The 15,842-nt window shown below is 40.7% G+C and overlaps 1 protein-coding gene across 1 annotated transcript in view; it reads left to right on the top strand.

The window, feature by feature from the left end:
• The first annotated feature begins 474 nt into the window (after positions 1-474).
• The window catches only part of tnc (tenascin C), a 68,286-nt gene continuing 52,918 nt past the window's right edge, over positions 475-15,842 (top strand). The window contains exon 1 of the mRNA XM_037098870.1: positions 475-608. The gene's annotated coding sequence lies outside the window, so the exon portion shown is untranslated. The remainder of the gene's footprint in view (positions 609-15,842) is intronic.

Genomic DNA, 15,842 nt, shown 5'->3' with positions numbered 1-15,842 from the left:
AAAGTAACCGGATGTTGTTTGTAATGTCGGCGCTTGACTTCCTGTCTGCTCCTGCTAAATTCAGCTGAATTGCTGCATCGTGCTCCGGCATCTCTTTCTCCCTGCTGAGTCCTACTGCCAGATGTGTGTTCAAGTTTGTGGGGGCGTGGCTTTGGTAGGAGCACTGACGGGATGGGGGGCGGCTTAGAAGAGGTGCCAGGATTGCCTCCAGGGTTGTAGTCCCTAGCTTTAAAGGTCCTATATTATACTGTTTTTCATCAATTTCACACAGCTGTCAGAGTTCCAACAACACTGTATTCGAAATGCATTGCCCCAAACCCATCCGGGGTCCTGAATTTCAGCAGTGAGCTCTACTGAGAGCAGGCTGTTTCTGTGCCTGCACCTTTAAATGCTAATGAGCTCTGTCTGTCAACACCTACTTGCCTGCTACATGCCCCTCTCAGGGAGAGGATGCCTCTTATGGTGGTGGTAGCATGTGGTAATGTTTTACGGTGGCTCGTGGAGATGCTGTCATTCAACAATACCAGTTTGACCCAGAATCAGACCCAGAAGGAGAGGCTCCTGAAGAAACACAGACTCTGCGGGCGGCATCAGGACGTTTCTGAATGGTTAGTGTGTCTGTATGTTAGTTTGTTCTATGTGTTGTTACAGTTACTACCATGTAGCTAATGGCTAACAGCTAGCATACGCTGTGTTTGTCTCCAACACAGTCTCCAAACTCTTGGACACTGTTATCGTCATCTCTGTCTCCAGTCTGCACGTTTCCAGACTTTTTACAGTGACAGCCAAGCTCCCTTGTAATATTACTAACATTAAACTCACTTCAAACTCCACTGCATAGCAGACCGAAGCAGGGCTAACTAGTTAGCCAATTTACAGCTGACTTCACCATACTTGTAGGCAACTGTAAATACTATCAAACCGCGGCGACACTTACCTGTGGCTCGGGTGCAGTTGCTGGGTCTGGTATGGTTGGGACTGATCCATTCATGAGGGTCAGTGTCGAGGCAAAGCCAGCTTTGTACTGACCCTCGTTACTGAAGCAGTCCGATGTGAAGCGATTAGCACACACACACAAGCTAACACAAACCGCAGCCAGCACGTTGTCGTTAAAAAATGAAACGTAACCACTGTCGCTTCTGTTGTTCTGTAGCTGGGACAGAATATAGGCACTAATGTTGATTTTTACAACCAACAACAGAGCTATTTGCATGTCTAGCTCTCAGTGTCAACATTGCGAAACACTTCTATCTTACTGCTGGACACACCGAACTTCACCTCGGGATGAACGCCCCCCTCTCGGATATCTCCTATCATTGCGCAGAGGGGGTTGGTTTATGAAAATGACTCCTTTTGTTATGTAATGAAAGGAACAGATTCTGAACAGCCTGTAGGAGCTCCATTTTACCAGTGGTTGCGCTGCAGAGACCATGTGCCAGTCACTTGTTTTCCTCATTCTGGGAGTTGGTAGGCTAAGGTAGGACCAGCTTCTATATGTAGAGACCAGAGGAAATGTGTTTTTCATAATATGGGACCTTTAAGTTTCCAAATACTGCAAAAAATGACAGAAGCAACTGTCTCTTGTCTGTCTACCTTATCTAAGCTCATATTTTAACCCATCATATAATTTTTCATTAACTCTTTCCTCGTTTTTATGCCTGAACGTGACAGAATATACAAACGTTATCATCCTAACAGATGGCAACATATTTTAGTTAATTGTTTTTAGTAGCTGTTGTTTAATAGCTCTATTATTCCCCTCTATCTCACAATCAGAGCATGGCCCAAAAAATATTTTTTGAATAAGAAATGATAAAAGAAAACAAAAACAAAATTATTTTGCTCTAAATAAATTATTTCAGACCGCAGAAAGGTCCAGAATAGCTTATCAAGTCTCTACTCACTTGCAAAATGAAGCATTCAACATTTGCCATCTGTAATGCTGTCAATCCAGCTTGCTTTAGTACACTTGCCCAGGGACTCTTTGGTCGCTGATGGGCTGCTGTGAGGATTGAAACTGTGACCTTTCAGCAGCACAGTTGTGTCTGCAACCAGTCTGTTGCTACATATGCCACAATAACTGCATGCAAATTAGTTTTGCTTGACTCTGTGCCATGAAACAACTGCCAGTGGGCTGAGATAACATCACTTGTTTGCAAAGTAGTTTCACTAGTCTTCCACAAACAAGCTGTACAGCAGCATCCTGAGCCAAGGCATGAAATAAAGTAATAAAGATGACTTCATCGGTACCAATGGCATGAATTGAATTCCAAAAACAGGGCTGAATTAGAACAAGACAGTCTCCATTAGAGGCTGTAGTACTTTTGATTTAAAATTTGTGAGGACTATTGTACATTTGTATTCCACTCAGAAATCTGAGGCAAGTTAGTTAACTTGACATTATCTGTTGTTCATGTTTTTCATCTGTTGGCTCATTGGCAGCTCCTTCACTACCACTACCACTACCAGGCTACCATGTTGTTTTTATCCCACACTGTATAAAGGAGAGGGGTCAAGCTAGTACTTACCATCTCTTCAATACAGGTCCAATACAGCAGCCTGGTTAGTGCCAGGTCATCACCTCTAGTGCAGCAGAATAAAGGGTGAGAATAGTTGGTTGGTGGTTGCGGTCGTTGAATGGGTCATACAGGACACGGGTTTGTAAATCCTGTGTGTAACCAAATCCAAAGTGACATGTTTTGAAGTTATGTATGTCAGTAATCTAACATAAACTATGTAACTCAGTTTTGTAAGTGATTTAACTGTACCACGATCTTTTCTGTGTCTCAGTAGCCGTTTTTATACTGGGCAGCAAGCCACCAATTTCGCTGTAATTTTTGCGGCTAGGTCCAGGAATTTAGACAGAAGGCAGTAAATTGGGGGTCTGTTTTGGTTCACCAATTTGCTGCCTTTTAGGGTACACTTATTTCCGCCTTGACTGCTATTTAAATCCAAGGTTTCAATGCGCCGGCAATTGTGTGAGCTGGGCGGAGGTGTCGATGACGTGCACTGTTGTGTGACCCACAGCTGGGGAGTTTTAAACGATCTACAGACCTCAAGATAAGCAACTGGAAAGCTGCTAGCATCTCCTCTGTCTCTGTAGCTGTTTGGTTGTGTCCGCTTGTTGTTGTAGGGGCAAGCTACGAAAGGTCACTACTTTCAAATTAAGAGAGCCCCCCCCCCCCCAAAACTGCAACATGAAAAACCCTGCACATGAAAAACTGACAGCCTTAAATTCTTCAATGAACCATGGTTTGTGGTAACCTCAACAAGTACCTCAACAAAAATGATTTTGACATGTCACCCATAGAGTCAAGGTTTGGTTAGGAAAATAGGCACTTGGAATGTTGCGATTTCTACTGGACAAAAGTGGCTGAAAAATGCATTTTAGAGGTTAGTCAGAGGCTAATTGCCACCAATAAAGGAGCATCACTCTGGCGTTTTTTCCACAAGATTATAATGGTGAGATAGAGACAGGTCCTAATGGCTCATCCTGAAAATGATTGAACAAATATAATGGAGAAGAGGCTGGAGAGGAGAACCACTTAAACCAGACAACGTTGCTTAATGCAGACGGACGCTGCCTCTTACAGCCAAGCTCTCCACTCTATTGTCCAGTGGACCTTCTGCTGTGGGCTGACCTGTCTGCCCTCACCTCTCACCTCTATCCATCGCAGCTGCTACTGTGTTGTAATGGACGAGGGTCTCCAGAGGTACAGGTTCCCTTCTTTGGCTCGCAGGTGATTTATTCAAAATGAACGGTGGTAAATAACGGAATGATTGGAAATATTGTAAAGTCTGGCTTGTGCTGGGTTTTTCACTGCATGACAAAAGCAAAGATGAAAGAGAAAAGATGGTTAGTGTGCCACGGTCAGAAAGGAGGAAGTAAGGATAGGAGGAAGAAAAGCAGGAGGTAGAGAATTAAAGACAAGCCTTCAGTGCTACTGCTGGGTAATATAAACAGTGAAGATAAGCTATAAAAGTTAACATCCTGATGCCTCTGTTTCCATCAGAAACACCTCTTTCATTGTATTTCTAAGAGCATGGACCTCATTGAAATTCATTGCACAACAACTTGTCTTACAGATATCCTCACAGAGCTTAAATACATTTGCAGAACATGGCATTTTGAAATGCCATTGCCACTATAGCAAATAAAGATATTGTGGATGACTGTGAGATTGTGACACGACTGAACTACATTTCATTCACATTCAGGGACCACCAACAGTCTATCAGAGTCTCAGTCCTGAAGTAGGCATCAATCATGCGAGCCCAGGCTGCGCCGCCTTGTGTGCCATCTCTTCTAAAGCAGAGAAAAAGACTTTGACAAGGGCCCATTATTCAGCAGCTCATCTCCTGTCGCTTCACACATCACCCATCAGCCCGTCTGCCAGCCGTATACCCAGAGGTCACTGTTGGTCATCAGTCACATCACTGACATCATTACAGCCAGATCTAGACTCTGTATTCATCTGTTTAACAAGGCACTGTTAGATGTCACTCAGGAGTGCAGGACAATAAGAGAGTATCAATTAACTCCAGAGATAACAATGGATTTCACACACTCAACACAGAACGTTCCATGAAATATAGATAGAGAAACACAGCATCTCATTGATTAAAAAGGATTAACCTCCCTGTGCTCTCATTAAAGCCTTGGTCAGGTTCAAACTGACCTCTGGTGGTCTCAGAGCCCCAAACTGGTGTCCAGCTGTGTTCAATCTCAGGCTAACAAATCCTGGTGAGCTGGCATATGCCCCTCATTGTGACTCACTCCAGGCACACTCTATGGCCACTGGCTCCACAGCTAACTGAGCAATGGCTAATAGCCAAGGATAGCCCAAGTGCAGCAGCAGTTGTCGGTTATTCTGGTGATATGCTGCCCCTTATGTTTTTGGAGCTTTCAACAAATGTGCACAAATCCAGCCCAAATGAATGAGCAGAGGACCCCATCTATATCTTTATACATTATCGAATGTTATGTAAGTAGAAGAAAACGCTTGTAAGTGGACCTTGAGATATTTCATCACTTTCGTCACTTATCTGTTGAAGATATTCTGAATTGTACTTCTACTTTATTGAAATATATCAAAAGGTTTCTATGAACATCTGCTTGGAAAACATCCTCTCACTCCAAAATGGTAAAATACAGCAGCTTGGTCAGTGGTCTCAAGCTTCATATCACGATGCTCTAACAACCACTCTAGTGTCAGTTTTCCATGTGAAGGGCTCTTGGGTCGAGTTTGGAATAATGTGTAATATGTTACGCAAGGTTTGACTTTCAGATTAGGGCTTACTGACAAACAGTTCACATATTATGACTAGGACTGTCAAAGTTAACACAATAACACCTTAACATGAACTGTGTAAATTTGTTTGCTGCATGTTTAACAACACATACGCGTTATGACTCTCGGCCCTCCCTGTAGTTTGGGAGATCAGGAAGCAATGCTGCAGTAACGTTGTGCATGGCAGCAGAAACGAACCTCCTTGAGCAGAAATGGATAAAGAAAACAGTCTTTTGTATGGCAGGTTCAGCTTCAAAGACCTGCCAGATTGTTCTCTCGACAAGAACTAAGTTAATTGCTTTTACTGTTCCCTCCCCAAAACAGGCCATGCTGATAGTTTACAATGGAATCGCCTGGACAACTCTACATGAGATAAACTCCAACAGCGTTAGGAAATGCAGGCTGATTAACATTGTTTAGTTACCCGTTTTACAGTGTAAAGTTGGACACTGCACTGCATGAAAAGTGGGATTTTCGTCCCCGTAAATGCCCGAAAATCTCCCTAATTTTCAGCAGTTGACGACAATTTACAGCCTGCGAACGTCGCGTTCATCTGTGCCACATTCTGACGGAAACGAACCATGATGCATGTGGAGCTCCCGGAGGTGCGAATGGCTCTACTTTGCATATGAATTACAGCGAAACCACGCCTTAAACCATGTCATAAACAAGCAAAATCACTCGTGATTGGTCACCCTGGGTCATTATAAATGTAAACCCTAGTAAGTATATTTATATGTATATATTGTATATATTTATATGTGTATATATATGTATATGTATGTATGTATATGTATATATGCATTTATATGTGTATATCTATATATATATAATCAGAATCAGAATCAGAATCAGAAAAAGCTTTATTGCCAAGTACGATTTTACACATACGAGGAATTTGTTGTGGTGATACTGGTGCATGCATCAAATAACTATTAAGTGAAAATATAACAAATTAACAATATAAACTATTTAAAGAATAGAAAATATAACAAATTAACAATATAAACTATTTTAAAAAGTAGAAAATATAACTATACAATATAAATATATATACACAATCTGTTTTTTGGGTAAAAGGATAAAAGGAGCAGACCAGCTGGCAGTGAACAATTACAAGATATTACATATATACTTATACACACACACACATATATATATATATATATATATATATATATATATATATATATATATATATATATATATATATATATATATACACACACATATACAGTACATATATGTTTTTCCAGTCTTTTATGTTTATGATATCATCAAGGACATGCATGAATTTCTTGAGGAAAGGAACATTTGCCAGGAAGGTGTTGTTTATTCAAAGAAAGAGCTTTATTAGCACAAACACACAGCATGTACAAAGCACAATCAGCTCACACAACAAACGGGAAGCTCACGAGAAGCCCAAAATCCTACAGCACCACGAAGTGTCTGTTTTTGCAGACATCTGCAGTGCACTGCCCTGTATTTCGGAATCGCCTCTCATGTGTCTGCAGCGTGGCGCAGAACTTGGTGAGCTCCCGTCTGCGAAAGGATGGAGGTCGCACAATCCATCCTGACACCCCGCCATCTTGTGCCGTCTTCCTCTTCAGACATCAAATCTATGGCGGCGCACTTCCAAAGGTCCACCTCATCCTCAGCTAGCACTCTGTCTCGCTTCCAGCAACTGTAAAAACAATCAATAAGGACGATCAGTACTACGCGATGCACCTGAAAAATAGTCACATTGACCAAAAACAGATCTAATCTAACAAGTCTTACCCTCTTTGTTCTCGATGGACTCCGAGCTGAACTCCTCACAACTTCTGCCTGCAAAGCAAGATCTGCTTGTTTGTTGTCCTGCGTACTGTCTCGTAATGTCTTACAGACAGCTGGAAAACAGAGTGGTATGAATAAAGAGACGTAAGTCACAGTAGAATAAAACGAGGGACAAAACAGTAACAGTTACTTACAATGGCGTCATTATCGGCATCGTGTAAATCTTGACTTGCCAACATAGCTCCGAGCTAATAGGAGGTCACGGCCTTGTTGTGAGGCGAGGTTAGTCTGTGAAAACAAAATGCTCGCAGCGATAAACCTCCGTGAATTACTTTTCAGCTTCTTTTAAAACATTCAGAACCCTTAAAATTATAGAAATACTTAGTTATCACAAATATTTCATGCAACTTTTAACCTCATAACAACTGGTGTTTTATCCTTGACTTGTTCCCAGGACAGAGAGAGTGAGAGAAAAAGAATGAATAATCTTTTTTACATGACATTGGCCACTGCTAATGACATACACAGTAATTAATCCAGCATACTTTCATTAAATAATTCAATTCAAGCTAAAATATAAGGGTCTATAATCAGGCTGTACTGAGCCTGATCTATTAATACCAGAGGTTTTCTTAAAATGAAGTTAACACCTTTTAGAAAAAGGTCACCTGGGGTAAAACTCCCCCTGCCACCCTGATTTGCATTTGTATAGCTGACAGCATTTTCGTTTACATGTTAAAGCCTCCCCTAGAATCAGGGGGAGGGGGTCATGGAGGGACAACTGCCAAGCAAGGCAGTTTTCGGCGTTGCCTGCAAATTGCCGCGTGCAGTCGCAAACCTGAAATTCCATGTCAATCTACTGTGCCACATCCTGACGAAAATCCCACTTTTCATGCACTGCTACATTGTGCTAATATTACTAAGGAATGTTTCAGTTACTGAAATTCAGGTCAGTACAACCATCTGTTGTTGCTTGTTGGGCTTGAGTTTGTAATGTTATGCTTTCAGCATATTTATTTTGGGGAGTCATGCTATGCGGGGTCGAGGTAAAGTCTGAACAATTGAATCTTGAGTCTTTTGCGGAAGATGGAGAATGATTCTGTTGGCCTGATATTGGTCCGGAGTTTGTTCCACCACTGAGGTGTCAAAATAGAAAAGAGTTGGGACTTCGCTGAGCGAACTTTGTTTGCCCTCAGCGATGGGGGTACCAGTCGGACATGTCGGCTGATGTAGATGAGCAAAGTGCTCTTGCTGGGGCATGTGGTCTGTCCAGTGTTTGGAGATAGACGGTTCCATTGATGGCTTTGAAGGCCAGGTCATCATACTGTAATATTTATACTTATATCATAGGCTACTTAGGGAATTTAATTTCTTTTTCTCTGGTTACAATGCTCTCACACAGTCATCATGAACTCCCCTGCATGGGCTTGGAATGAAAATATGTCTACGATTGTAAAGAAATACTATATTTATTATTTGTTTCAAGAGGGGAGTTATCTAACTCAGAGTCCAGCATGGGTGAAAAATAATGTACTGTGTTGGACACAGATCGGGTTGGACACCTGGAGATATGGGTCGGGTTTTACGATTGCCATTTTCAAGGCAACAATTATAATCAGCATTCATATTTCATATGAGCTCATTCATGCGTGCTTGCGCCCTCCCAGACCTCCCATTGCCCACGCAGGCTTATTTTCATTTTTAAAAATTTCGTCCGTTCAATTTTCCTTCGGGCATCGGTATGAATTTATAGCGGGTCGGACCAGTGCAGGACTCTGATCTAAGTGACCATTTTAATCCTCTAGCTAATTATCAAGCTCAATATCCAACATGCTAGTTAACGTCAAGGACTGCGGTGGAAGACAACGGTAAAATATTTCCTTTCTCTAACATTGGATTTATTTATGACAACAGTTTTACATGAAATCGGATTTTTTTGTGAATTTACAATAACAAACTAGATGTTTCTGATACTCTTCAACACACCATACAGTCAGTCATAGACGACATTTTTGTCATTTTGTACCTAATTCATGGCTGCTTGGGAGCGACACACAGACCCACCATCTGTCACCGTGTGTGTGTGTTTGTGTGTGTGTGCGAGGTGAGGAGCCTCCAAGGGCGTGAAGCGCACTGCTCCAGGTCCAAAAACAGCTTCATATTATTATTATTCTTTTCACTAATACAGCCCTAAATTAGTAGTGCTAAAGTCAATAAAAGTAATGAAAACAAAAGAGACTGAAACGTCGGTATGTGCTGGAAAGGCAGAAATATTAATCAATGTATGGGAAACAATGAATTTTTAAGGCGTGGTGGCTTTTATTTTGCCATGGCGGTGCGCCACAGTCAGTTACATGTAGGGGAATCCCTGTTGTATAGTAAATACAGAAGCGACCCAAATACTGATCCTTGAGGGACACCAGTTTCCAGAAAGCAGGGTTTGGACAGGCAGCCGTTCCATGTGACCTGAAAGGTGCGATTTGTCAAGTATGATGTGAACCAGGTAAGAGTATTAAAAGCTTTTTATTAAAAAGTATCCCTTTAAGGTACATTTATGTGCAATTTATTTGTGATTAATGGCAACTGTATTTTCAAATTTCAAATTGACGGCCCTAATTACGACATGTTATGACTTTTTGAATGTTATGAATGTTATCAAACTGTCGCAGTTTTATCAGGTTTGGAAACCAAAACTACTGGGTTAGGTTTAGGGAAAGATCATACTTCAGGTTTATGTGACTACATTCAGCCTTGCAACTTGAAATTACATACTGTAAGTTATGCAATTTATGGGTAGTGAATGAAATTGAAAACAACATTGATTTATGCAAAATACAAATGCTCTTCATTTTTTAGATGTTGTTCTGCTATAAAAAGGCAATATTCTGCTCATAAAGCCTGTGGCCTGCAGAATCACTTGGTGTCTGGGTGTTTGTCTGCAGGGGAGGAGAAAAGGTTATAATCAAGCTGCAGAGGGTATGGAAAACCACAAGGGAGTTGAGGGAAAATGACCTGTAAACAGTAAGGATTGTGTGTGTACGTGTATGTGTGTGTGTGTGTGTGTGTGTGTGTGTGTGTGTGTGTGTGTGTGTGTTGATGGAGTAGGGGTGTGCACACATGTTTTTCACAAGAAAGAAAAGAAAAATGTTCAAAGGGTGAAGCTGCAAAGGCAGGTTGTCGAGGGGAATTCAAATGGTATTTGTGATAAGGTGACATTTAGAGGAATCTCAGCCCCATCTTACGCGGACCTAAAGGTCTTATCTTGATGCTGTAAAGGTACATAGAGTTGCATTTGAGACATAACAAAATTTGAATCATTCATTTGACAACAAGAAGAAATGAATATTTTAACAATTCAACCCATGATGGGGGTAAACCCACCTAAACGTAGTGTGTTGTTTTTAAACTAAGAATGTTTTCTAAATCTTAGGATCACATTGTAGTGATGACTGTAATAATGCATACTGTAAGCGAGTGTGATTTGAGTATAAAAAATAAAGTGTGTAACAGAATATCTGGTGCTGATCACCAGCCAGAGGTCATAGTTCACCCTCTGTTTTATTAGGACTACATTACTGATCATATCTAATGGTGACCATGGAGAAACCAGCAATCAGCTGCTGTTTGTCTCCCTTTCACCACAATCACAGCCCTGTCAGATAGTGACAGAGCATGTGTAGTGTGGGAAGGAGGATCTCAGCTGTTCATCCTGGAGAACTCATCTCCCCTCCTTTTCTGGTCCTAGGTGAGCCTCAATACTTCCCCAGACCTCCCTTTCCTTTTGGCTGCCATTACCCAAACTAAGCTCATTTGTCCCCCCCAATAGACCCATGATCTGCCTTTTGTTCGGGCCCCAACCTCCCATTCATGTCCCCCAGGAGAGCAGACAAAAGAGGAAAAGACACAGGCCTGAACCCTTTGCCCAGACAGCGACCATAAAGAGATGCTGGGCTTGAATGGTGCTGAGCTGTGACAGGACCTCTCAAGATTTAACTATAGCCCCGCCTGTGAGGATGCCCCCCCAATTTCTGCAGTGTGTGTTGAAGGCAGCTTCAGTTAATAGGTGTATCTTTATTTTTTTGTTATTCTACAACAGATAATGGAAACTACGCAGGCCAGGAGATATAATCTCTCAAAAGAAAGCACCAAATCAACTGAAGTACACATGTTCACCAATTTGACAACACACATGCAACACAAACGAATGTGCTCCAATAATAGAAATACACAAACATAGTGCAAATACACTATGGACATCAGACCATGACACGGCAACACAGAATTATTGTGGCTTTTTCTGGAAAATAGGAACTAAGTTACAAGTCAAATGTACAAGGGGGTTATTTTTGCGGGACACGTAGTAGTGGGGTACTCTGCAAGTCCTTGATGCACACTGGCCAAGTACTAGTTTTGTTATTTACAGTCACTGGAGAATTTACAGAACTGGAGCTTCATAAACCTCTTGAGATTACGTTTTGTTTTATCAAAATTGGATCCCTTTTGCCCAGTCACATTTGAATGATCTAATGACCCTAACATCCCAGGCTTATTGATGGCTACTCTCTTATCGGTGTGCTTTGCACCGTTTGCACTAGTTAGCCCTCGCAGGCTGCTTTTCTGGAAGAATGAGCAAGTCGAATCAGTGGCGGAGCCCGTCGTTGGGAGATTTTGTTCTGATTGGTTGTTAAGCTTTGTGAATCAGTAGTACTTCCTTACCTAAAGATAAGTAAAGAAGAGCCCCCTGAGCCTGTCGCTGAAGTAGTCAGGATTTCACCAGTTATTGCCCTTTATTCCTCCACTGCCTCTGCACCAGTTCCAGTTACAACCTTTTATCAAATATGTTAGAAGTGGCTTATAAAATGTAGAAATCAATGTGTTGCTCAACTCTCCTTTGTTTTATTTCCGTGCTGCTCTTCTCTTAATGTTGTGTTTTTAAATAGTTTTGTGTGTTTTTAAAGAATCACTTGTGATTTTCTATTGACATGAGAATGGTGAGAAGTGTGTGAGCGCTGTGTTAGTATGCTGAGGAAGAAAGATACAGCTATTTAAATTCTTTCAGCATCGGTTCAAAATGCCTCTGATAGTATAATATCAAACTGGATCCTTGTTGTCAGATTGAATCCAGCAGCTTACTCTTCTGTTATGGTTTGTGGCACAAATCACATCATACTTAAACCATAAGCTTTATTACTGTAGCTTCAGCTTTATAGGCTTGTAGAAATACTCTGAACTCCCCGACATGCTAATCTACAAAGCAATAAATTCTGACATATACTTTCACTGTGTGTCTGTCTCCACCTGTGAGATGTTAAATATGAGCTCAGGTTCAGCTGGGAGACAACGGGTGGGATCTGCCATACTGTTCTATAGGGGCTCCTCTGCACAGCTTGAAATAGAAGAGATAAGGACCAAGTCTCTGGAGGCGTCCATGCTGTTTCATATTATCAAAAAAACATAGTGAATCGCTGATATGTGCTCCATGTAGAAATGAGACTTGCAGAATTGTAGACTGAAAATGAAAGAGGTTTTAAAATGAACAGATATAATGCATGCTCATCACAATCATGTTGACATGGAAGCAAAAACCAACAAGTAAAAAACATTGTGATGTAGCCCCGTCATGATACACAGTACCCCACTTCAAAATATCAAAATAATATGAAAGAAATCCACCAGTTAGCAGTGTATCAGATGTGTATTCAGGCAAGTCGAGAGGCTGAACATCAACTAGCAAACTAACATAAATTCTCTATTCTCTCTAAGGACTATAATTCAATATAATTTTAAGGCACTTGTACTTGTGTATATCCAATTTCTGCTACTTTACATTTCCACTCCACTACCTTTGGACATAAATATTGTGATTTTACTCCATCACATTTATATGCTAACTGTATAATTGTTACTTTGCAGATTGTTTGCTGTGTCATAGACAAAATAGCATCATTTAAAAATATATTACAAAAACAGAACTGAATCAGAAAAATGCTTGATATTGGATCTGATAACCTGCCAGGCTGATAAATACATTTAACATCATATACTTCAAGACTCTTACTGAAGTACTATGTATATGTGTGACTTTCACCCATGGATTAATCAAAGTAAAGTAGACATAACCCATTTCTTGCTTGTTTTCTCCCAATGGCTGGTCTGACTATGGCGTTACCTGCTTTTTATAGATGCATTGGTGGATCACTGCAGTTTGCCACTTGTATTGATGCACCGGCAACATTATAGATTTCAATGGGAGATGATGTACAAGTTCCTATAGATTAATGGGGTTGCCACTTGGAGATGTTTCCCAGTTGATGCAGTTTCTACAGTAAATGTGACATGGATATTGATGCAACCTAGGCCACCTTGTATAGGGGCTGAACACAGTTTGCTGGAAATGAACCAGTTTGACAGAAGTGTTGCATTTTTAGGCAGACACAGCTGCAAAGTGTGCACTGTCATTCCCATTTGAAAGAGTATGCCTTCCTTCTGTTTCCCCTCAAATGTAAGCAAAATGGAGTTTCATTGTAAACTGTCTTAATTTACACAAGTAACTGTGTAAAAAAGGAGTGCTTGTGAAATAAATTAAAATGATTCCCTCCTTTCTCACCACTGCACACCGACAATCGCTGCATGATCTAGGAACTTGTCAGATTGTTGCTTTAAGAAAGTAAATGCCCCTAATACTGACACCAATATATATTCATTCAGCTTGTATTAACTTTTTATTTTTTATTTATAAAAAATCTACACCAGAGTTTTCTTAGAAACTATTTGAAGTTAGAAGATTATTTCAAAATGAAAGTCCAAGATTGCATGATTTCCGCTCAATATCGGCTAATAAATATCAGTCTGACTTACAATTACCTTACCTTACTGATTTGAAAGTGTTGTGTTAGCCTGTTGTCACTTGAACCAACATGATGATATTGACAGCTTGACTTTTAGTTATATAATATAATGTTGATGATTTTGTGCAATGTTTTAATATAGCTAGAATACAGTCATTAGGTGTTGTGAGCAGTATCATAAGTAAGAAATTCTTCTCTTCCTGTAAGAAATTTGTTTATAGGAACAAACTGGGTTGAGTTATATTGAGTGGTTATACTACTATACAGCACGTACTTCTGTTTTGCTTGCCAGATGGCAGCAGGATGAAGAAGGGGGTAGCTGGGGTGTATTGTAGCATTAAATGTCGGTGTATTAAACTGATCCAGAGAGTTAAAGTATCATATGTGCGCTGGGAGGTTGGATGACTAAAGCGGCTGTCAAATGCAGCCTGACTCAGAGTGAACAGGGTGCCAACTGTAGCAACACAAAGGGTTTGTGGAGAATGGATATAGGGTTAAAGGTCAGGGACCACAGCAGAGAAACTGGGACTTTGCAGACCTGTGTTTATAGGCCATTTATACAGATGGGTGCAGCAGTTGTTACTGTGTGGTCTAAAATTCTAAAATTTCTTCAGTTGGGGATAAACAGTCAGAACAAAGAATTGAACACATTATATGTTGTGGCCAGTTTGCAAAGAATCTCAGGTATTCTTCTCTCAATCTTCCAGTAAATCTGCTGTCTCTCTGAGCTGGTGTCAGGACATGATTACCCTAGCTTATCATAATCACTTATTAGTAATCAAAATGGATCTCTTTCAACCCTGAACATTTACAAACTTATTTGAGTGCTGTTTGACAAAGTTAAGCTTGTTTTACTCAGTCCAGATGTTGACTGACCGACACGTGTTAGGGACAGGGCTTACTGTAGCTGTATGCACTTGCCTTACTTGACAAGACTCAACCAGGGAGATGCTGGTACTAGCCGTCATACAGTGTGCACGTACAATGCTCCCAGTATACTATAGTGAGCATTATAGATTCAAGATGAAAAAGGCGTCAGAGAAAAGAATTTCAAATTCAAAGAGGTCCAGTTATATAAACTGTCCTCAAACAACGCCTCAGAACACCATACATATTCAACTTTGAATTGCATGATTCAGTACCTTAAAGAAATATATTTTTCTCTGTGGCTTAGTTCAGATTATTGTAGGTATGTTTGCTCAAGACATGATCTGTGCTTTGTATAGTAGTGGTGTAGCATGATGTATGACTGATTTAATACAAATGCAATTGATCTTTGAGTTTCCTAAGCTGCTAGTGCTGGAACCTGCAAAAGAGAAAAACCAAAACGTGATAATTCTGAATGGACTAGTAGTTATTGGTCCAGATAGAATGTCCTCTGGGTACAGACATAACAGCCTGCCTATTAGTGATCTTGGGTTCACCCTCTGTTTTATTAGGACTACATTACTGATCATATCTAATGGTGACCATGGAGAAACCAGCAATCAGCTTCAGCACACAACGCTCACATGACTGTGTTTAGATTCCATCTATGCACAAGTTAAAAAGCTTTTAAGAACAGCTACACAAGTGTTTTCCCTCCCTGCTTTTTATGCTAAGCTAAGATAAACCTGACGCCACTCTGCACCGGCCTAAGATTAATATTGATCTTCTCATCTCCCCCAAAAGACAATTCTTTGAATTGTAGAATGTGTGACCTTTTCCTCTTTTCATTTCCTCAGTGAGAGATTGTACCCTGCAATCTTCAGATCTATTTCTCTGACCTCTACGCTACACAATTTCTAGTACAAGTATGATGCAAATTGCTGTGCAAACACTTGCCATAATGCAAAAAAGAACCACTTGGTTTCACTGCACCTCCATGTCTCATGGAAGATAGTGTGGAGCCCATCTTCTCCATGCATTATGAATTATGGATCACTGC

The sequence above is a fragment of the Acanthopagrus latus genome, chromosome 5 (assembly GCF_904848185.1).
Source record: "Acanthopagrus latus isolate v.2019 chromosome 5, fAcaLat1.1, whole genome shotgun sequence".
Taxonomy (NCBI): Eukaryota; Metazoa; Chordata; class Actinopteri; order Spariformes; family Sparidae; genus Acanthopagrus; species Acanthopagrus latus.
The sequence above is the reverse complement of the archived record's forward strand: the minus strand, read 5'-3'. Positions and strand labels throughout refer to the sequence as shown.